Source organism: Leucopleurus acutus (assembly GCF_964270905.1).
Source record: "Leucopleurus acutus genome assembly, chromosome: 4".
Lineage (NCBI taxonomy): Eukaryota > Metazoa > Chordata > Mammalia > Artiodactyla > Delphinidae > Leucopleurus > Leucopleurus acutus.
This window is the reverse complement of record NC_139146.1, coordinates 114,173,155-114,191,001: the sequence shown is the minus strand read 5'-3', so window position 1 is coordinate 114,191,001 and position 17,847 is coordinate 114,173,155.

The window sequence follows — 17,847 nt, the reverse complement described above, 5'->3', positions numbered from 1 at the left end:
TTTCTATTGTTGGTCATTGTTCATATTAACACTAGCATGAAATAACTATGGCTCAGGTGAGAAAACAATGCAACTGACACTATATTTTCCTCTGCCAATGACTCAGGAGGGAAGGAATCCACAAATTAGGTTGCCACATGGTGTCAAAGAATTAATTCCCACTCGATTCTGGGCAGACTTACAAGCTGGGTTCCATCCATAAGACTGATGGGAATTCTGAGGTTTGGTTTGCGTGGTGATATTTTCTATTGCCGTCAACAACTGGACATAAGAATACGAATCACTGAAGAACTTGTTGTTTTTGCTGCTGTATTATTCAGAGACACTTGGGAATTGTTCCACATTTGGAAGTCATTCCTGACCTGCACTGGATAGTTTTGCTATATTTGTCATGTTGATATCTTCTGGCAGGAACACTTAGACATTTATTGTAAGAGCTTTATCAGGGGACAAAAATATTTTGGATATGCCAAATCAAATTATAGTGTACTTGAACAGTCATCATCTGTCTTATATCCATGATTAGCATTCATTATGCAGCATCAATAAGATTTACATTAGGATTAATAGGCATCATGGAAAAAATTCATATATATTTAAATGTTTCCTGCTGAAACCAGTACTGCTTAAGGAGTCATTATTCGCATAACTGGATCAATTGCACCCATAGTACGCTCACAAATATTTCTAATACATATTGGCTGGAACTCAAATTACCTTTAGGCAAAATGGTAAAGTAGGACAAAGTTTTTCTTTGGAATCTCCTTCTTTCCAGTTTACTCAATCATTCAAAGTTTATTTATTGAGTACCTATTTTGTACTAGACACAATTCTAAGCAAAAAGTTCTTATCCTCTTGGAGATTACCCTTCTTCTAGTCCTAATTCCCAGCCCTCAATTTGTCCTCTTGCTCTAATCTTCCAAGAAATATAAATTACTGCTATTCTTCTTCCTCATTTCTCCATTGAAATTATCCCATTCATTAGTGATCACCTTTACAGGGGCTTCTGGGGAAAAATACCTTATCTCAAAGATATTACTAAACACTGAGAAATTCAGTTATATGTCTGGCTGATGTGGGAAATATTTGAGGAAAATGGAAATAATTTGGAACTCTCATATGAAACCATGACGCATAAAAGCTATAGCTACTGGAAGATGTGGTGGCAGCATAATGCAGGAGGGGGTGAGTTCTGAAGCCAGACAGACAGAGGTTTAAATCCCAATTGCATTCTTTCCTAAAAGTGTGACTTAACTTGCCTGAAACACACTTTCCTAGACCTTACTAGTGAATACTAGTAAAAGACTAGAAATAATATATATTCAGTGACAGGCATGAAGTAAATGCTCAAGAAGTTATTTATTTTCTCAAGATTGAAACTGAGGAGTGTACCCACCATCGGTCCTATTTGTTCTGTGACTATATTGTATGTAGATTTGCCTTTGGGCTCATGGCACTATTAAATGCCACTGATTTTTAAGATCTATGCAGTTTGGGGAGAGTGGGGGGAGAGGAGGATTTTTTTTTTAAATTTTGAAATAATTGCAGTAAAGTTGGATACTCAGTACAAAGAACTTTTCATTTTGCTAAACCATTTAAAGGTAAAGTTGCTGACCAGAAGTGTTATTAGCCATGATTACTTTAACATTTATTTCCCACAAAGCCTTTTTTTTAACATAACCACAACAAGACTATCTAAGTTATTTTATTGAATGTTCCTCAATTTTAATTTGTCTGATATTTCATCATGCTTAGAGTCACATTGTGCATCTTTGGCAAAAATATCAGAGAAGTGATGCTGTGATCTTATTGTAGCCTATCAAGTCGTGCAGTTTCAATTTGTCCCATTGCTGAGAATATTCACTTTGGTCGTGATTAATGTTGTATCTGTTAGGTGTCTCCACTGTAAAAATACTCTTCCTTGTTAAATTAGTACATATTTTGTGGGGTGGTACTTTGAAATTATACATGTCCCACTTCTGATTAAAATTTTATATATTCATTTATTTATTTTCATATAATATGGACTCATGGATTCCGATTTCATTTGGTGCATTATAATACATTACCACCATTCTTCATTTTGATGTTAAAACTGTCCCAGATTTGGCAAGTGGAAGCTCCTTCAAGAGAGCTTCTGAGTCCTTTTGGCATGTGTCTGTCATTCTTGCAGCACCACACAATGCCCCAGCCACATCTTTGATGTTCTCTGCCCCCAGCCCTGGAAATCAACCATTTCTCTAGGGAACCCTGTTTTCTTTTAGCATAAAATAGTACTGCGAAGCCAGTATCTGGGTGCTAATTGCTATTGGGGTGTCTCTTCTCTCAGACCCTCACAGTGGACAACAGTAGAGAATATATGTATGTATATCTAGATCTATATTTATTTCTATATGTATTAAATGACATTGAAAAATGAGGTCACACCAATATTTTCAAATCCAATCCAACACCACAGGGAAAGAAAGGGAAAATAATAGAAAGGAAGGAAAAAGGGAAAGAAGGAAAGTAAAAGGAAGGGAAGGGAAAGGAAGGGGGAAAGGAAAGAAAGAAAAAAAGAAGGGAGAAGCAGAACTCTGTGATATTTAAGATACCACTTAAGAAGAGCTTGAGGAGAAATACAAATTCATATTTTGAATAGAATGACGGCTGAGGCTTAATAAAGTTCATGTGTGTTTATTTCTGCTTGCACTCTTAACAGTTGGGCTTGCTTACTCCTATATCTCTGTCTCTTCATGAGAACATGAAGAAGAGCTGAGGCTATTCCAGAGCTGCCATCAGTCAACTGACCTCCAAATACATAAAAGAGTCCAGCCAAACTAAGCAAAGCTGCCTACCCCAATCCATAGGTAACTGCTCACACATGGGGAACCCAGCCAACCCTAGAAGAACCTCCCAGTTAACCTGTAGTCCTGTGAACAATAATGATTTATTTATTATTTTAAGCCACTGAGGTTTGGGGTCAAGTGTTATATAGCATTATTCTGGCCTGTTGAATTAAACTAGAAGTTATATTATGAAACCAGAAATACTCTTCTCCTATTAATTATACATTTTCTGTAGCATTTAGTATTCTGTAGGCATTGTTTTACTCAAAGATGGACAAATGGACTATGGTGAGGTTTCAGGGTAAGGAAGATGTGTATGAATGAGAGCACTGTGATAGGATCTCATCTCTGTCTGATTCACTACATGACCACAGACTATAGTCCATAGCCACATAGTGAGCTTTTCAACAGCACGGTGTATTATTTTTCTTTGTATATCTAGCACCTAGGAGAGCTCCTACTAAATTTGCAACATTGTAAGCACTCAGTCAATAAGTGATTGGATAAAAAGACAAGTGAATTCTGGTCAACTATTTTAAAAGATTAGTACAATAAATATTTATTTAATGAGTGAAGGAATGAGGATTCAACTTCACTAAACAGGAAGCTCTTTGTTTAAAACAGTTACTCCCTGTAATAAAATTAAGGAGTGGAAAAACAAGCCAATAGATCCAAGTCCACGAATCAAGAAATACATAGTAATAAAGGAGAAATGAGTAATGTTGATGAATGGGACAGTTTTGTAGTGCAAGCATTACAGCAAAAGAGTTAGGAGGGGAAACGTTTCATTCTGCTGAAAAATCAGCTTCCTCAGAACTTTGCAGTGTATGAGTTACATGTCACAGAATCCTAAAGAGAGTTAGATGTACAGGCAATATTTTCAAAATGAGTGCACAAGAAGTATGCCCAGGACTCCTGATTTCCTGTAAATGTGATAACATTGCCTCGGAAGGGGATACATATAGTTTTGTTTCTTGTGATCACAATAGAAATTAATTTTGTTGTTAGCATCTTTTAAAAATAAATGTAAAAACTTGGCTTTCCTTTACCATGTTCCAATTAAAATCAAGATTTTAATAATTATTCTCAAAAACCCAGTTGATGTTGATACATTACTATGCAGATAGCTCTGTGTTGTAACGATGATGTTTTGTGCTTGGATGATAATAACTGTCAAAATGCAAGGGGTTAGTGAACAGGACCCATGGGGAATGGCAGGATGACACTCTATACAAGACATTCTGCTAATAGGTCTGAGAGCAATTACTGTATGGTTTATGATCACAACGCTTAACCCTCTCACTCTCAGCTTGCAGGAAGCTTAGCCAGAAAACTGCCTGAGGAAATATTCTGCTCTCCGTGTTTTATCATTAGAGTCCATTTAAGGTGCATGTTATGAAGACTGTCAAATATGTCTGTGCATTAGAAACATCAACTTGGTCTATAATACGACTGCTGCACAGAAAATGAGCAAACCCAGAGAAGAATTCACCAGTTCCTGAACCAGCCTAGTCTGATTACTTGCATTTTTAACTTTTTCAGTTGATTAGTTACCCTTTTCTTGTTTTCATGCACTACTCCTTCGCATCAGCATTAAGGTCTCTTTATCTTGTACTTGAATGTTGTTATGGCATTTTGCTAGCTCCTATTTTCTTTAAAGAAAGTGTAATCATATGAGTCATGTTTACAAAAGGCAAAATAAGCCCTTAGTAATCATCTCATTTACCCATTAGTCAACATTATTTCCAAAACATTCCAAATCTACTACCATCTCTTTCTGCCAACCAATAAGTTACCTTGGTTTCTCAATTCTATAATTTTTTCCATACACTAATTCATGTCTGTTACTTACTTATCCCATCATCTGCTACCAAGAAAACAGAGCAAGTTGTCTTCTGATTAAACCATAACAAGGAGTGTGGAGGTCATAAACAAATGTGATTATTGAAAGGAAGCTTCATAATTTAGAGGTTTGAAGAAAGAGGGTGACAATATGGTATAGGCTACTTGTGACATTTAGTCACTAAGTGATTTGGAGATAGTCTCTGAGCCCATAAAATTCAGATATAATAGGTTTCTAATTCCAATCAGCATGCCTTCCAGTGACTGACAATTTGAATTAAAAATTAACAAAAAATTATCTTCTAATTTAATAATTATGTATAACATAGGAATTTTTACAAATAACCTCCATGAGTTCCTTTTAACAAATATGCATTTGGCGTAAATAAGACTTTTTTTCTCTATAATCACATACAATAAATTTAGCTTTCTTTTGTACAATATTTGACTATATCAATTTGCAACACAGAAGTACTATTGCCAATAATAGATTTACTTTTTAATGTTGACTACATAAAGTTGAGTTGTCTGCTTAGTTCGTGATAACCCCAACCAGGCTTCTAGGTACATTTGTGCATTTGTGCTTGTAAATCTAGGGAGAATTATTAACATTTGTAGTCATTTTATGTATATTTATTGCAGATATACTTTTTATAACAATTTTCCAGCATTTAGCAGTACACCCCTTTTGTGAGGGATAGGCAGATTTTTCTATTTCACACAAAGGCAATATTTAGGTCAGCAATAAGATGACTTTTTCTTAGACTTGCTTTTCAACCCTAAAATCTGAAGTCCCCAACAGAAGTTCATACTATATGACTTTTCCTCCCTGGCTAGAGATGTCTGGATCAGTGATGGACACCTACCCATGCTGGGCCAATCAGAATTTTCTCCTGGTCTGTTTCTCTGTGAAATTGGAACTGAGGACATGGAAAGTGAAGAGTTACACCTTTGTGATGAAGTCAAAGTAGCTAACCTTTAGGAAGATAAGAATAATAAATACAGGAAGAGAAGAGCAGGGACAAAGAGGGGGCATGATATCTAGGTGATGGTGGGCTTCCTTTTCAATGGTTTTCCATCTACTAATTCCAGTCTCTTCTGGAGTCTGGCTGTCTTTTATTGCCATGGATTTCAGGAGCTATGCACACATTATTTTAATGAAACTACCTCCTCCTCATTTGAAAATTTAAATTAGATTGAGTAGAGAATAGTAGCCTTGTTGATAGGAAATTATGATATTTTATGATGACTGCGAAGATGATAAAGGATAGGGTGTTAGACTCCAGACTCAAATTTGGGGAATGAGGAAGTTTTCCTGGAGGAAGTACCATTTATGGAGAGACATGAAAGAATGGTAGAGATAACCAGAGGAATAACTGAGAAAGGATTCCAGAAAGAGGCAACAGCATCATGAATGCCATAGATGAGAATGAGCAAGGGGAGCTGAGGGGAAGGGAAATCATCCCAGCTGGTGAAAGATGAGGCTGGACAATTTGTTAACAGTTCTGATTTTAAAAAGACTTCATAAACTGTCATAAAGAGTTTGGACTTGCTCCCAAGAGCAACAGAGAGCACAAGATAAGATTGCTAAGTAGGCAGAGGGCAGGACTTTAAGGATTTGCAGGATTTATGCCTTGTTGTGTTAATTACTTTAGTTTTATCTGAACAGCATGTTTAAAACACGGGAGAACAGACTGGCATTTTAGGGAGAAATAGATCAATCTAGTTAGGATAACCACAGAAATGTAGGAAAAAAGTGATGAGAAATAGGAAACCACCCCAGGAGATGATTACATGGTTACAAAAGGTATTCAGTAGGTAGCAGATAAACTGGATTCAGAGGGTTAGTGAGGGGGAAGAATCCTGGAAGACAGCTGGCAGCCTGAGATGGATACTGTATCAAGCAATACTGGTGTGTGATTTTTTTTTTTTTGAGAAGCATGTTTTTCTCCCTTTCCTTCACTAGTATGTTGTGAAAAAGTATAAAAAACAGGGTTGTTGTAAGATAGGTGCTAAGGAGGACTAAATAGAATACAAAACCCACTGTCTTTGAGAGCACCTAGCTGGTCCAAAGAAAAATATCCAAGGTGTGAGGTGATCTGTGGTTTAATATGGGTAGGTGTTCACATCCAAAACTCTTTTAACCAAAATCATGGCAGTATGAATCCATTTATTTATTAAATATTTATTGAGTGCTTACCATGTGCAAGGCACTATGTTAGGCATTGGTGACATATTGGCAAAGAAGATATAAAATGTCCCTACCCTCATGGAGCTTATAATCTACTAGGGGAGACTATCATTAACCAAATAACTTTAAAATTATTTATAATTTTGTTCATATGTAAGACAGTCCTGTCTAACCTATGTTTATTTGAGGAAGTAGTATTTGGATGATGTTACAGACTGAATTGTGTCCCCCTAAATTCATGTGTTAAAGTTATAACCCTTAGTGTCACTGTATTTGGAGATAAAAACCTTTAAGGAGGTAATTAAGGTAAAATGAGGTCATAAGGGTGGGGCCCTAATCCAAAGGACTGGTGTCCTTATAAGAAGAAAAAGACCAGAAGTACACCTGCACAGAGGAAAAGGCAATGCAGGACACAGTGAGAAGGTGATGTCTGCAAGCCAAGGAGAGACGTCTCACCAGAAAGCAACCCTTGATCTTCCAGCCTCCACAGCTGTGAGAAAATAAACCCAGTCTGTAGTATTTGGTTACGGTAGCCTGAGCAGTCTAGTATAGACAGTATTCTGAAGGATGAACAAGTACATTTTTGTCAATCAGGGCAGGGCAGGAGGGAGTGTATCATGCTGAGGGAAAAAAGGCATGTGCCTGAGGTGAGAAACCTCACGGAGGGTTGGAGCAGCTGAGAGAAGATCAGTGTGAAGAGAGAGGGCAGAGTGGCAGGGGCCAGAATGGGCAGTTTTGTAGGCCTAGTTACATGAATGACTGTTTTTTATCTGAAAAGTACTGGAAGACCATTGAAAGGCCAAATCAAGGGAGTGACATAATTAGATTTGCTATTACAAAACATAATTCTGATTTTGGTCAGGAGAACAGGTTGGAAGGAGGCCGGGGGTGAGTTTAGAGACCTCTGTAGAGCCTAGGAGAGATGGTGGTGGTGCAGTGTGGTGGAGAGGAGTGGATGGATTTAAGAGATGTTTAGAAAGGGGCACTGACTTGTTTTGTGATTAGTGGGCTGTGGTGAGATAAGTAAATGGGGGTGTCAAAAGTAATTTTCAGGTTTGGGGCTAGGGCATCTTGGAGAATAGTAGTGTGATTTATTTAGATAGGGAACCACGGAGCAAGGATACTCTCTGGGGGGAAAGATCATCTTCTTGTGGCCGGTGGAACTAAGAGTGAGTGAGTCTTGGTATTGTTTCAGGGGCCATTGATCCATGCTTAACCAGAAACTACAGGCTGTAGATTCAATGAATAAGACCCAGCTGCTTAGAGGAGGGGGCTGGTGAGAGCTAGGCTGGGCACAGGCTCCAAATGAGAAAATCCTCAGTGTAGATACTGATCAATATCGAGGGAGTGCACCATAAAAGGGAGAATCAGGTACTCCGGCATCACCCTACTTCTAGACACCAAATCTCTGGCATGACATGAACTTCAGCCACACGCACTCAACCTGAGGCGTTCGTATACTCTGTGCACTCAGCAGGACTGGCTCAGGATCTCAACCAAGACAGGGCATGAGTGAGTCCTCTTCCCTGAGCCTGCTCTCTGGTTTCAAAGAAAGTGCAAGTCTCACTCTTCTGTAATTATTGGCCATGAAGTACTACTTAGCAGCCCATGTATTTATTTATGTATGCATGGATCTCTGTTGAACAAATACGTATGCAGTGCATACCATAACTTATTTCTATGTCACAGAATCTGATGAGGTAGATAATATTACTGTCATCATTATACAGACAAAGGAACTGAGGCACAGAGAAGTCTAGCTAGTAAGTGACAGAGAGCTAGGATTTGTCTTGGAAGGTTGGTCTACCTTCACCATGCCCATTATAATGTATTTAATTTTCTTCCTTTTTAGATATTTAAGTGAAATAGCATTAACAAGCTATGTTTGAAAAACTCAGATGTAAGAAGATCTGCTTCTAGTCCTTGCTAGTTCAAATGAGCTCCCAAAATTGGGCTCCAAGTAGGTTCCATTACAGTCTCCATATTCGCACAAGATCTCCTTTGATTAAAAAAAGAAATAAAAGCCATGTGGCCTTTTAGAGGAATTGCAAGAATAATCTATGGTAAGTACAGTCAATGTCAGATGGCCCACGTTAAAGACTGATGGAATCTACTTAGAGAACACTTGCAGTCCTGGTAGCTCCACTGAGGGATCCAGGTTTCCACTCCCCGGTCCCCCACCTTTCTTCATGAGAAGACAGGGGCTTCTTGCAAATCTTCTGCTAGTTGGACAAGGCAGGTTACGGAATAAGGGAGAAAACAACCTTGCAACCTTTGGACCGGCTCTGCAGCTCTGGCATAGCTGCGGTGAGTTTGTGTTTCACAGCAAGGTGTAACTCATGAAGAAACGATATGCGCTGCAGAAGTCCCATGAATCGGGAAGGAGGGCTGGGCTACAAACCACCCACAAAGCTATTACTCCCAAGGGATGTGAGTGTCTAGGTTGCCATTTATAAAAATGAGGTTAAAAAAGAAACTTCAAACTTTAAAAAAAAGTAGATAAATCATAATTTGAATAAAAAGAAAAAAGGAAGATAAAATGGTAAAAATCAAACAAAGGAGAAAATTAAAATAGCTAAAATAAATGCACAATATAGATGACATGAAGGTGGAAAAACCGTGAGACAAAAATCTAAAGTTTAACACAAGTGGTGTGTGATGTATACGAGTGAGGGCAGTTGTAGAGGCCCAGGAGGTGTTCTGCACTTTTCCTTCCCTGGCCCATCTACCCTGATCTTACTCCAGCTGGTTCTCTAAGACTTGAGGCACGAGGATCTTGGAGAGATTTCCTCAGTAGAAAATCTCAGGTGAAAGCCCTGGAATCTAGCTCCTCTGCCTAATCCAGGTGCCTTCATACACAAACATTAGAAGGAGGTCTAATCAACACACAGAGCTCCTAAAAGGTCCCTGGTATCCAGTAGCATACTGAACATAGAGAAAAAACCCCAGAAATACCCACTACCTCCACCCCCATCTGCCTGAACGTGCCTTAATTCTGCTACTGTTGAAGAAGAACAGAAAGTTTCCTTCTCAGTCTTCATTTGGCTTTTCACTAAGAAGGTTTCAGGCCACCTATCCTGTCTAACACGGATCAAATATAGAGATACTATTGTTGGTATTACTGATAATACCTGCATTTGTCACAAGGTAGTTGATGGCATATGTGTAGGTGCCCGAGTGTGTGTGTGCACATGTATGTGTCTGTGTGTTGTATTTTGAACAGACTTTCTCTTTGTTTTGCAATGGTACTGATCTAGGTAACCACTTGGGTAGATTATATTAATGGCCTGGATTCTTCACCCTTCCCTCTATTCAACCCCTTTGCTATGGGTCCAATTTAAATATTAATATCCAGGGTCCAATTCAAATATTAATGTCATCCAGAAACACCCATATCGACACACCCAGAATAATGTAAGACTAAATGTCTGGGCAGCCCATGGCCCAATCAAGTTGACACATAAAATTAACCATCACATTATGTGACTTTGCAGTCATGTCCATGGAAAATTTGATCTATTTCCTCACTGTTTAACTTAGATTTGGCTGTGTGACTTGCTCTTACCTCCAGAGTGCTTGCAAGCTTGTCATGACCTAAAGTTTAAAAAGCTCTTTTGCGTTTCTACCTGTGCTACTGCATCTCTGCCATAACTGTGAGGTAATACGTCTGGGATAACCTGCTAGGCCCATGAGGAAGATGAGAAGCTCATGAATCAGAGTTGAATTACCCCACCTGGGCCCAGCCTAGATCAGCCAACCCACAGTCTTGTTAACTAAATAAAAACTTATTGTTGCATGACTCTGAGAATTTGTGGGTTTTGTTACACAGTGTTATTGTGCTCATAGCTAAACATTATACCGTCCATTTCATTTAGATGGACATTTTTTTCCTGTTCTATATGTTCAGTTGTTGCAAACTTTCTTATAGTATTTGGTCTTTTCTCTGACTTCTGTAATAATACCCCCAAAGTATTATGATAGCATAGATGTTTTACTTAGGTTTAATATCCACCTCACCAAAAAAGTGTAATGTGCACTTTCAGTACTAAAAGTTATACAGAACCAGTAAAGCTACACAGCCCTTTGTAATGTATGATGTAAGGAAGCATATATTTTATTGCAAAGAACTGAAACTATAACAGACAGATGTGATCCCGTCAGTTGGTCCCCTGCTCAAAACCCTCTGTCTCCATCAGTTTACAAAATAAAATCCAGAGTTCTTAGTCTGGTAGGTAGGCCCCATGCCATTTGGTCCAAACTCCTCTTGATGCTTTGTGTAACCTGCATGTTGAACATCTGAATTAATGGACCATAATCATAAAAGTAACTTGCTTTTTGTGTTTCACCATCCCTTTAAAACTGATCAGTGTGAGTATTTGTGAGTATTCCTTCTCCTGCCCGAAATGCAAAAGTTGTCCAATCCCAGGACCTTTTACTTTCTCTTAGATTTATTCTTTCTTTTGCTCTCTTTGAGTTATAATCTGGATTCAGTGACTAAATTTGCCAATTGAATATACCAATCAAAACTCTAAATTTAATGTAAAGTTAAATTTCGTTCCTTCCTCTAAGCTGTCCTGGGATCAACTACTGCTTGTAGTAGAAAAGAGAGAAGAAATTCTCCTTTTGTGTCATTCACCTCCTCCTTCAAGAGTCAACTGCTGTTTCTGACCACTTAAGGCTGGAGCTGGAGTAGGAAAGGGAGGTAAGGGGAAGGAAAGTGCTTACCTGACTAATACTAAGATCAGATGGCTGAACCTGATCAATGTTTAAAGCTGCCTCTTCCTTTGAACGTAAATTTCCCACTGTAAGCAGGTCCTCTCCTTCAGCTGGTTACCCCAAATTCCTTTCAGCTCCCAGGGCTCTCCCACAGCTTCTCACACTGGAGTCTACTTACTTTGTAAGGCCACCATCTGGGCAGGATCCCTTTTAAAGTAACAACCCTATCTTATTTTCCATGTATGGCCCTTCAAGTGGACAAGCATCTGACGCTAGAAGAGGAGGTTACAACCCAGATGTGACTCTCCACTTGGCTGCATAGACCATTGGGCAGAGTATAGAACTAGGCCACCATATCCTTGACTACAAGGCACACAATTGAAGTTCTCTGAGTGGCCCTATTAAAGTCCCCTCACTAAATTTCCTACATTGGGGAGAAAAAGTCCCCCAGTGCAAGTCTCTCCAAAGAAATTCTCCTCTCTAGTCTTCCTATTATCAGTTTTTCAACTCTTTTACAGTTTGATGTGTTAAGTTCAGGAAAGTCAGATAATTGGATTGTAGCCAAATCCTTTGAAATTTATCATATGGTCCAGCACCTCTATTTTATCTCAATGCCCCAGTCAAAATTTCCAATTTGTCACGTTTCACTTGTTTCTCATTATTTCCCAGGTGGCCTATTGTGCATTTATATGATTCTTGTGGTTCTCCAAAACATTAAGCATCTGTGTTCTCTTTTCTTTTTTACCATATGACCAAATATTTATTTATTTATTTATTTATTTTTAACATCTTTATTGGAGTATAATTGCTTTACAATGTTGTGTGAGTTTCCGCTGTATAGCAAAGTGAATCAGCTATATGTGTACATATATCCCCATATCCCCTCCCTCTTGCATCTCCCACCCACCCTCCCAATCCCACCCCTCTAGGTGGACATAAGGCACTGAGCTAATCTCCCTGTGCCATGCGGCTGCTTCCCACTAGCTATTTATTTTATATTTGGTAGTGTATATATATCCATGCTACTCTCTCACTTTGTCCCAGCTTACCCTTCCCCCTCTGTCTGTTCTCAAGTCCATTATCTACCTCTGTGTCTTTACTCCAGTCCTGCTCCTAGGTTCATCAGAACCATTCTTTTTCTTTAGATTCCATATATATGTTAGTATATGGTATTTGTTTTTCGCTTTCTGACTTACTTCACTCTGTATGACAGACTCTAGGTCCATCCACCTCACTACAAATAACTCAATTTCGTTTCTTTTTACGGCCAAGTAATATTCCATTGTATATATGTGCCACATCTTCTTTATCCATTCATCTGTCAATGGATTCTTAGGTTGCTTCCATGTCCTGGCTATTGTAAACAATGCTGCAATGAGCATTGTGGTACATGTCTCTTTTTGAATTATGGTTTTCTCAGGGTATATGCCCAGTAGTGGGATTGCTGGGTCATATGGTGGTTCTATTTTTAGCTTTCTAAGGAACCTCCATACTGTTCTCCGTAGTGGCTGTATCAGTTTACATTCCCACCAACAGTGCAAGAGGGTTCCCTTTTCTCCACACCCTCTCCAGCGTTTATTGTTTGTAGAATTTTTGATGATGGCCATTTTGACTGGTATGAGATGATATCTCATTGTAGTTTTGATTTGCATTTCTCTAATGATTAGTGATGTTGACCATCCTTTCGTGTGTTTGCTGGCAATCTGTATATCGTCTTTGGAGAAATGTCTATTTAGGTCTTCTGCCCATTTTTGGACTGGGTTGTCTGTTTTTTTGATATTGAGCTGCATGAACTGCTTGTATATTTTGGAGATTAATCCTTTGTCAGTTGCTTCATCTGCAAATATTTTCTGCCATTCTGAGAGTTGTCTTTTCATCTTGTTTATGGTTTCCTTTGCTGTGGAAAAGCTTTTAAGTTTCATTAGGTCCCATTTCTTTATTTTTCTTTTTATTTCCATTTCTCTAGGAAATGGGTCAAAAAGGATCTTGCTGTGATTTATGTCATACATTGTTCTGCCTGTGTTTTCCTCTAAGAGTTTTACAGTGACTGGCCTTACATTTAGGTCTTTAATCCATTTTGTGTTTATATCTGTGTATGGTGTTAGGAAGTGCTCTAATTTCATCTTTTACATGTAGCTGTCCAGTTTCACCAGCACCACTTATTGAAGAGGCTGTCTTTTCTCCATTGTGTATTCTTGCCTTCTTTATCAAAAATAAGGTGACTATATGTGTGTGGGTTTACCTCTGGGTTTTCTATCCTGTTCCATTGATCTGTATTTCTGATGAGGCTGGATCTTGTCCTTCTGGTGGGCAGGACTGCGTCTGGTGGTGTGTTTTGGGGTGTCTGTGACCTTATTATGATTTTCGGAAGCCTCTCTGCTAATGGGTGGGGTTGTGTTCCTGTCTTGCTAGTTGTTTGGCATGGGGCTTCCAGCACTGGAGCTTGCTGGCCATTGGGTGGAGCTGGGTGTTAGTGTTGAGACGAAGATCTCTGGTAGAGCTCTCACCGATTGGTCTCACATGGGGCCGGGAGGTTTCTGGTGGTCCAATGTCCTGGACTCGGCCCTCCCACCTCGAAGGCTCAGGCCCAACAGCCAGCCAGAGCACCAAGACCCTGCCAGCCACACGGCTCAGAAGAAAAGGAAGAGAGAAAAAAAACACCAAAAAAACCAAACCCAAAACATGAACAGACAGAGCCCTAGGATAAATGGTAAAAGCAAACCTCTACAGACAAAATCGCACAAAGAAGCATGCACATAGATACTCACAAAAAGAGAAGAAGAGAAAAAAAAAAAAAGGTAGAGAGCAACCAAACCAATAAGCAAATCCACCAATGATAATAAGCACTAAATACTATGCTAAGCATAAAACCAGAAGCAAATTAGATGCAGAAGGCAAACCCCAAGTCTACAGTTGCTCCCAAAGTCCACCACCTCAATTTTGGGAATATTCGTCGTCTATTCAGGTATTCCAGAGTTGCAGGTACATCAAGTTGATTGTGGGGATTTAATCCGCTGCTCCTGAGGCTGCTGGGAGAGATTTCCCTTTACTCTTCTTTGTTTGCACAGCTCCTGGGCTTCAGCTTTGGTTTTGGCCCCGCCTCTGTGTGCAGGCCACCCTCAGGAGTCTGTTCTGCCCCCAGACAGGAGTGGTTTAAAGCAGTGGCTGATAAGGGCGCTCTTGCTCACTCAGGACGCAGGGAGGGAGGGGTACAGCAGTCATAATTGGAATGCGGGGTGAGCCTGAGGCGGCAGAGGCCGGCTTGACGTTGCAACAGCCTGAGGCATGCTGTATGTTCTCCCAGAGAATTTTTCCCTGGATCTCCAGACCCTGGCAGTGGCGGGCTGCACAGGCTCCCAGGGGGGTTTGGATAGTGACCTGCACTTGCACACAGGATTCTTGGTGGCAGCTGCAGCAGCCTTAGCGTTTCATGCCTGTCTCTGGGGTCCAGGGTGATAGCTGCAGCTCATGCCCATCTCTGGAGCTCATTTAGGCAGTGCTCTGCCCTCGGCACACTGGGAAGGAATCCCCTCCCCTCACACACCCTGAAACAAAGGTCTCTTGCCTTTCCGGAAGGTCCAGAGTTTTTCCCAGACTCCCTCCCGGCTACCTGTGGCGCACTAACCCCCTTCAGGCTGTGTTCACGCAGCCAACCCCAGTCCTCTCCCTGGGATCCGACCTCCGAAGCCTGAGCCTCAACTCCCAGCCCCCGCCCGCCCCAGCGGGTGAGCAGACAAGCCTCTTGGGCTGGTGAGTGCTGGTCAGCACAGATCATCTGTGCGGGAATCTCTCCTCTTTGCCTTCCGCACCCCTGTTGCTGTGCTATCCTCTGTGGCTCCGAAGCTTCCCTCCTGCCCACCCCCTGTCTCCACCAGTGAAGGGGCTTCCTAGTGTGTGGAAACTTTTCCTTCTTCACAGATCCCTCCCAGAGTTACGGGTCCCGTCCCTATTTTTTTGTCTCTGTTTATTCTTTTTTCTTTTGCCCTACCCAGGTACATGGGGATTTTCATGCCTTTGGGGGAATCTGAGGTCTTCTGCCAGCATTCAGTAGGTGTTCTGTAGGAGTTGTTCCACATGTAGATGTATTTTTGATGTATTTGTGGGGAGGAAGCTGATCTCCACGTCTTACTCCTCTGCCATCTTGAACGTCCTCCTGTGTTCTCTTTTGAGAATGCTCTCTTATCCAACCTTTCCGCACAAGTCTAAACTCTAGTCATCTCTCAAGGATTCACACAATTCTTTCCTCTTTATAAGGCTTCTCTGATCTTCTGGTCAAAATTTTTATTTTCCTCTTTGTTCTCAGGGCATGTTGCAACTTTATTACAGCTCTTACTACAGCATAGCTTGCGTTAGAGTTCCCAACTACAGCATTTCATGGCTTCTAGGATAGTTTTTCACACTTAACATCTCTGAAATAGGTACACATCTTACAGCCAATGCAATGATATCTTATAACCGCTTGACAGTTTTGTTTTTTCACTTGTTTGTGTTACATAAAATGATGGTATATCTCACAATAGCACCTTAGTAGTTTGTGAGCCCCTGGATTTGAGAGACTTCGCCTTATTCCTCTCTCTCATATTCTTCAGCAATGAGTGTAGTGTCTTGCAAAAACTAACTGCTCAAAATTGGATATTGAACCAAATATGTGTTCTATATTCTGAGTTACTATGGTTTTCTACCATGCCCAAAACATTTCCAATTACAATTTGATTCAAATTAAAAGGGCTTTGATGGGATATTTATTACTTAAAAGATAACATTTATTAGTCTATGTGTTGTGATTGGAGCTTTAGTATCATCAGGAAGAAGTTTAATCTGACTTCATTTTCACTCCATTAAAAATCTTGTAACAATGTTCATAAATTAGATCTCCAGAGTCGTAAAAGTATATGTCATAGCCCCAATCTGCACATATTTGACCACACTGGATATTAAACATAGTTTTAGATTTGGGAATATCCACCATTTATAATAATTAATGTTTTTCATGATTTTAATGCAAGCATGCAAATGTATAAATTGTATGATTTTGGTCTGTCCTGTTGTCAGTGACACTAATAAACTAGGGACACATTACAGCAATTAGAGTTCATTTCTTTGCTTAAAATGAACACTTTTTTATTGTTAGCTCATCATTGACTTGCCTTGCTTATGAAGAATTATAATTGAGAATCATAAAGTCAACTAGAAATATTATTTTAGGAAAAAAGGAGACTTAAGGGAACAAAATAAATCCAAATATGTAGTAGTATGGCACAGTTGTGATGCTTAAATACCCTCCTATGAACAAGATTTAATTACCAAGATTCTCAATTTAGAATCATTCAAGGACACAACATTTGCTAACTTGTAGGCAATTTCATTTGTTTATAGACATGTATGGAGGCCTTAGAGTGAAGAAGGAAAAACAACAATAAATTATTAGTCTGGAGCAAAAAGGCAAACTTACCAAACTGCAAGTGTTCCATTTTCTGGATGCCAGTATGAAAAATTAAAGATGGAAAAACTTATTTCATAAATATACTGAGTGAAAATCTTTTCATATGACACGTAAATCTACAGCTTTCTATCTGTTCGTTCATTCTTTCCTTAACTTGTTCTTACGTATTTTCTGAGTTTCCCAAGAAACAAAAAGGAATTGTTGGAATTCTAAGAGACTTTGAAGCAGTTCATCAAATGATTGGGTTTAAAATTTATTGTTTAGAAAATTCCTATTCTCTCATATTCTCTTATATGAAGTGAGTGTAAGTCCTTAGCCATGCATAATAATAACTGCATTTTAAAAATGCACATCTACTATGCAACTATGCACATACACTAGTTAATCATTGTTCATAGTAACCCTGAAAAATAGGTCTCACCATCCTCATTTTATATAAGCAAACAGAAATTCAGAGAGAACTAACACATGGTAAAGCCAAGATTCGAATCTGGGTCTGTCTGCCTCTAAGAGCACATCCTCTCCCCGACTCTATCCCACTAGAGATGTGAAATTTTGCTGTAACCCTGCTTGCTCTAGAGTAGAATTATTCTTAAGGTAAGTCTTAAGGTTATTGAAGCATCATGTCTAGATCACATTACCTGTTCCTTGGCATACCAGAATATGCTATAAGTCCAATTTTGGTTTCATATATGAAAGAATATTCTAATGATTAGAGCTCTTCAACAATGGGATGAAAATAATTCTCAAGCAGGGGCTGATGACTAGCATTACTGAATGAATGTATTTTGAACGAAAGTTTGGATAACTTAGATTTCTAAGGGCCT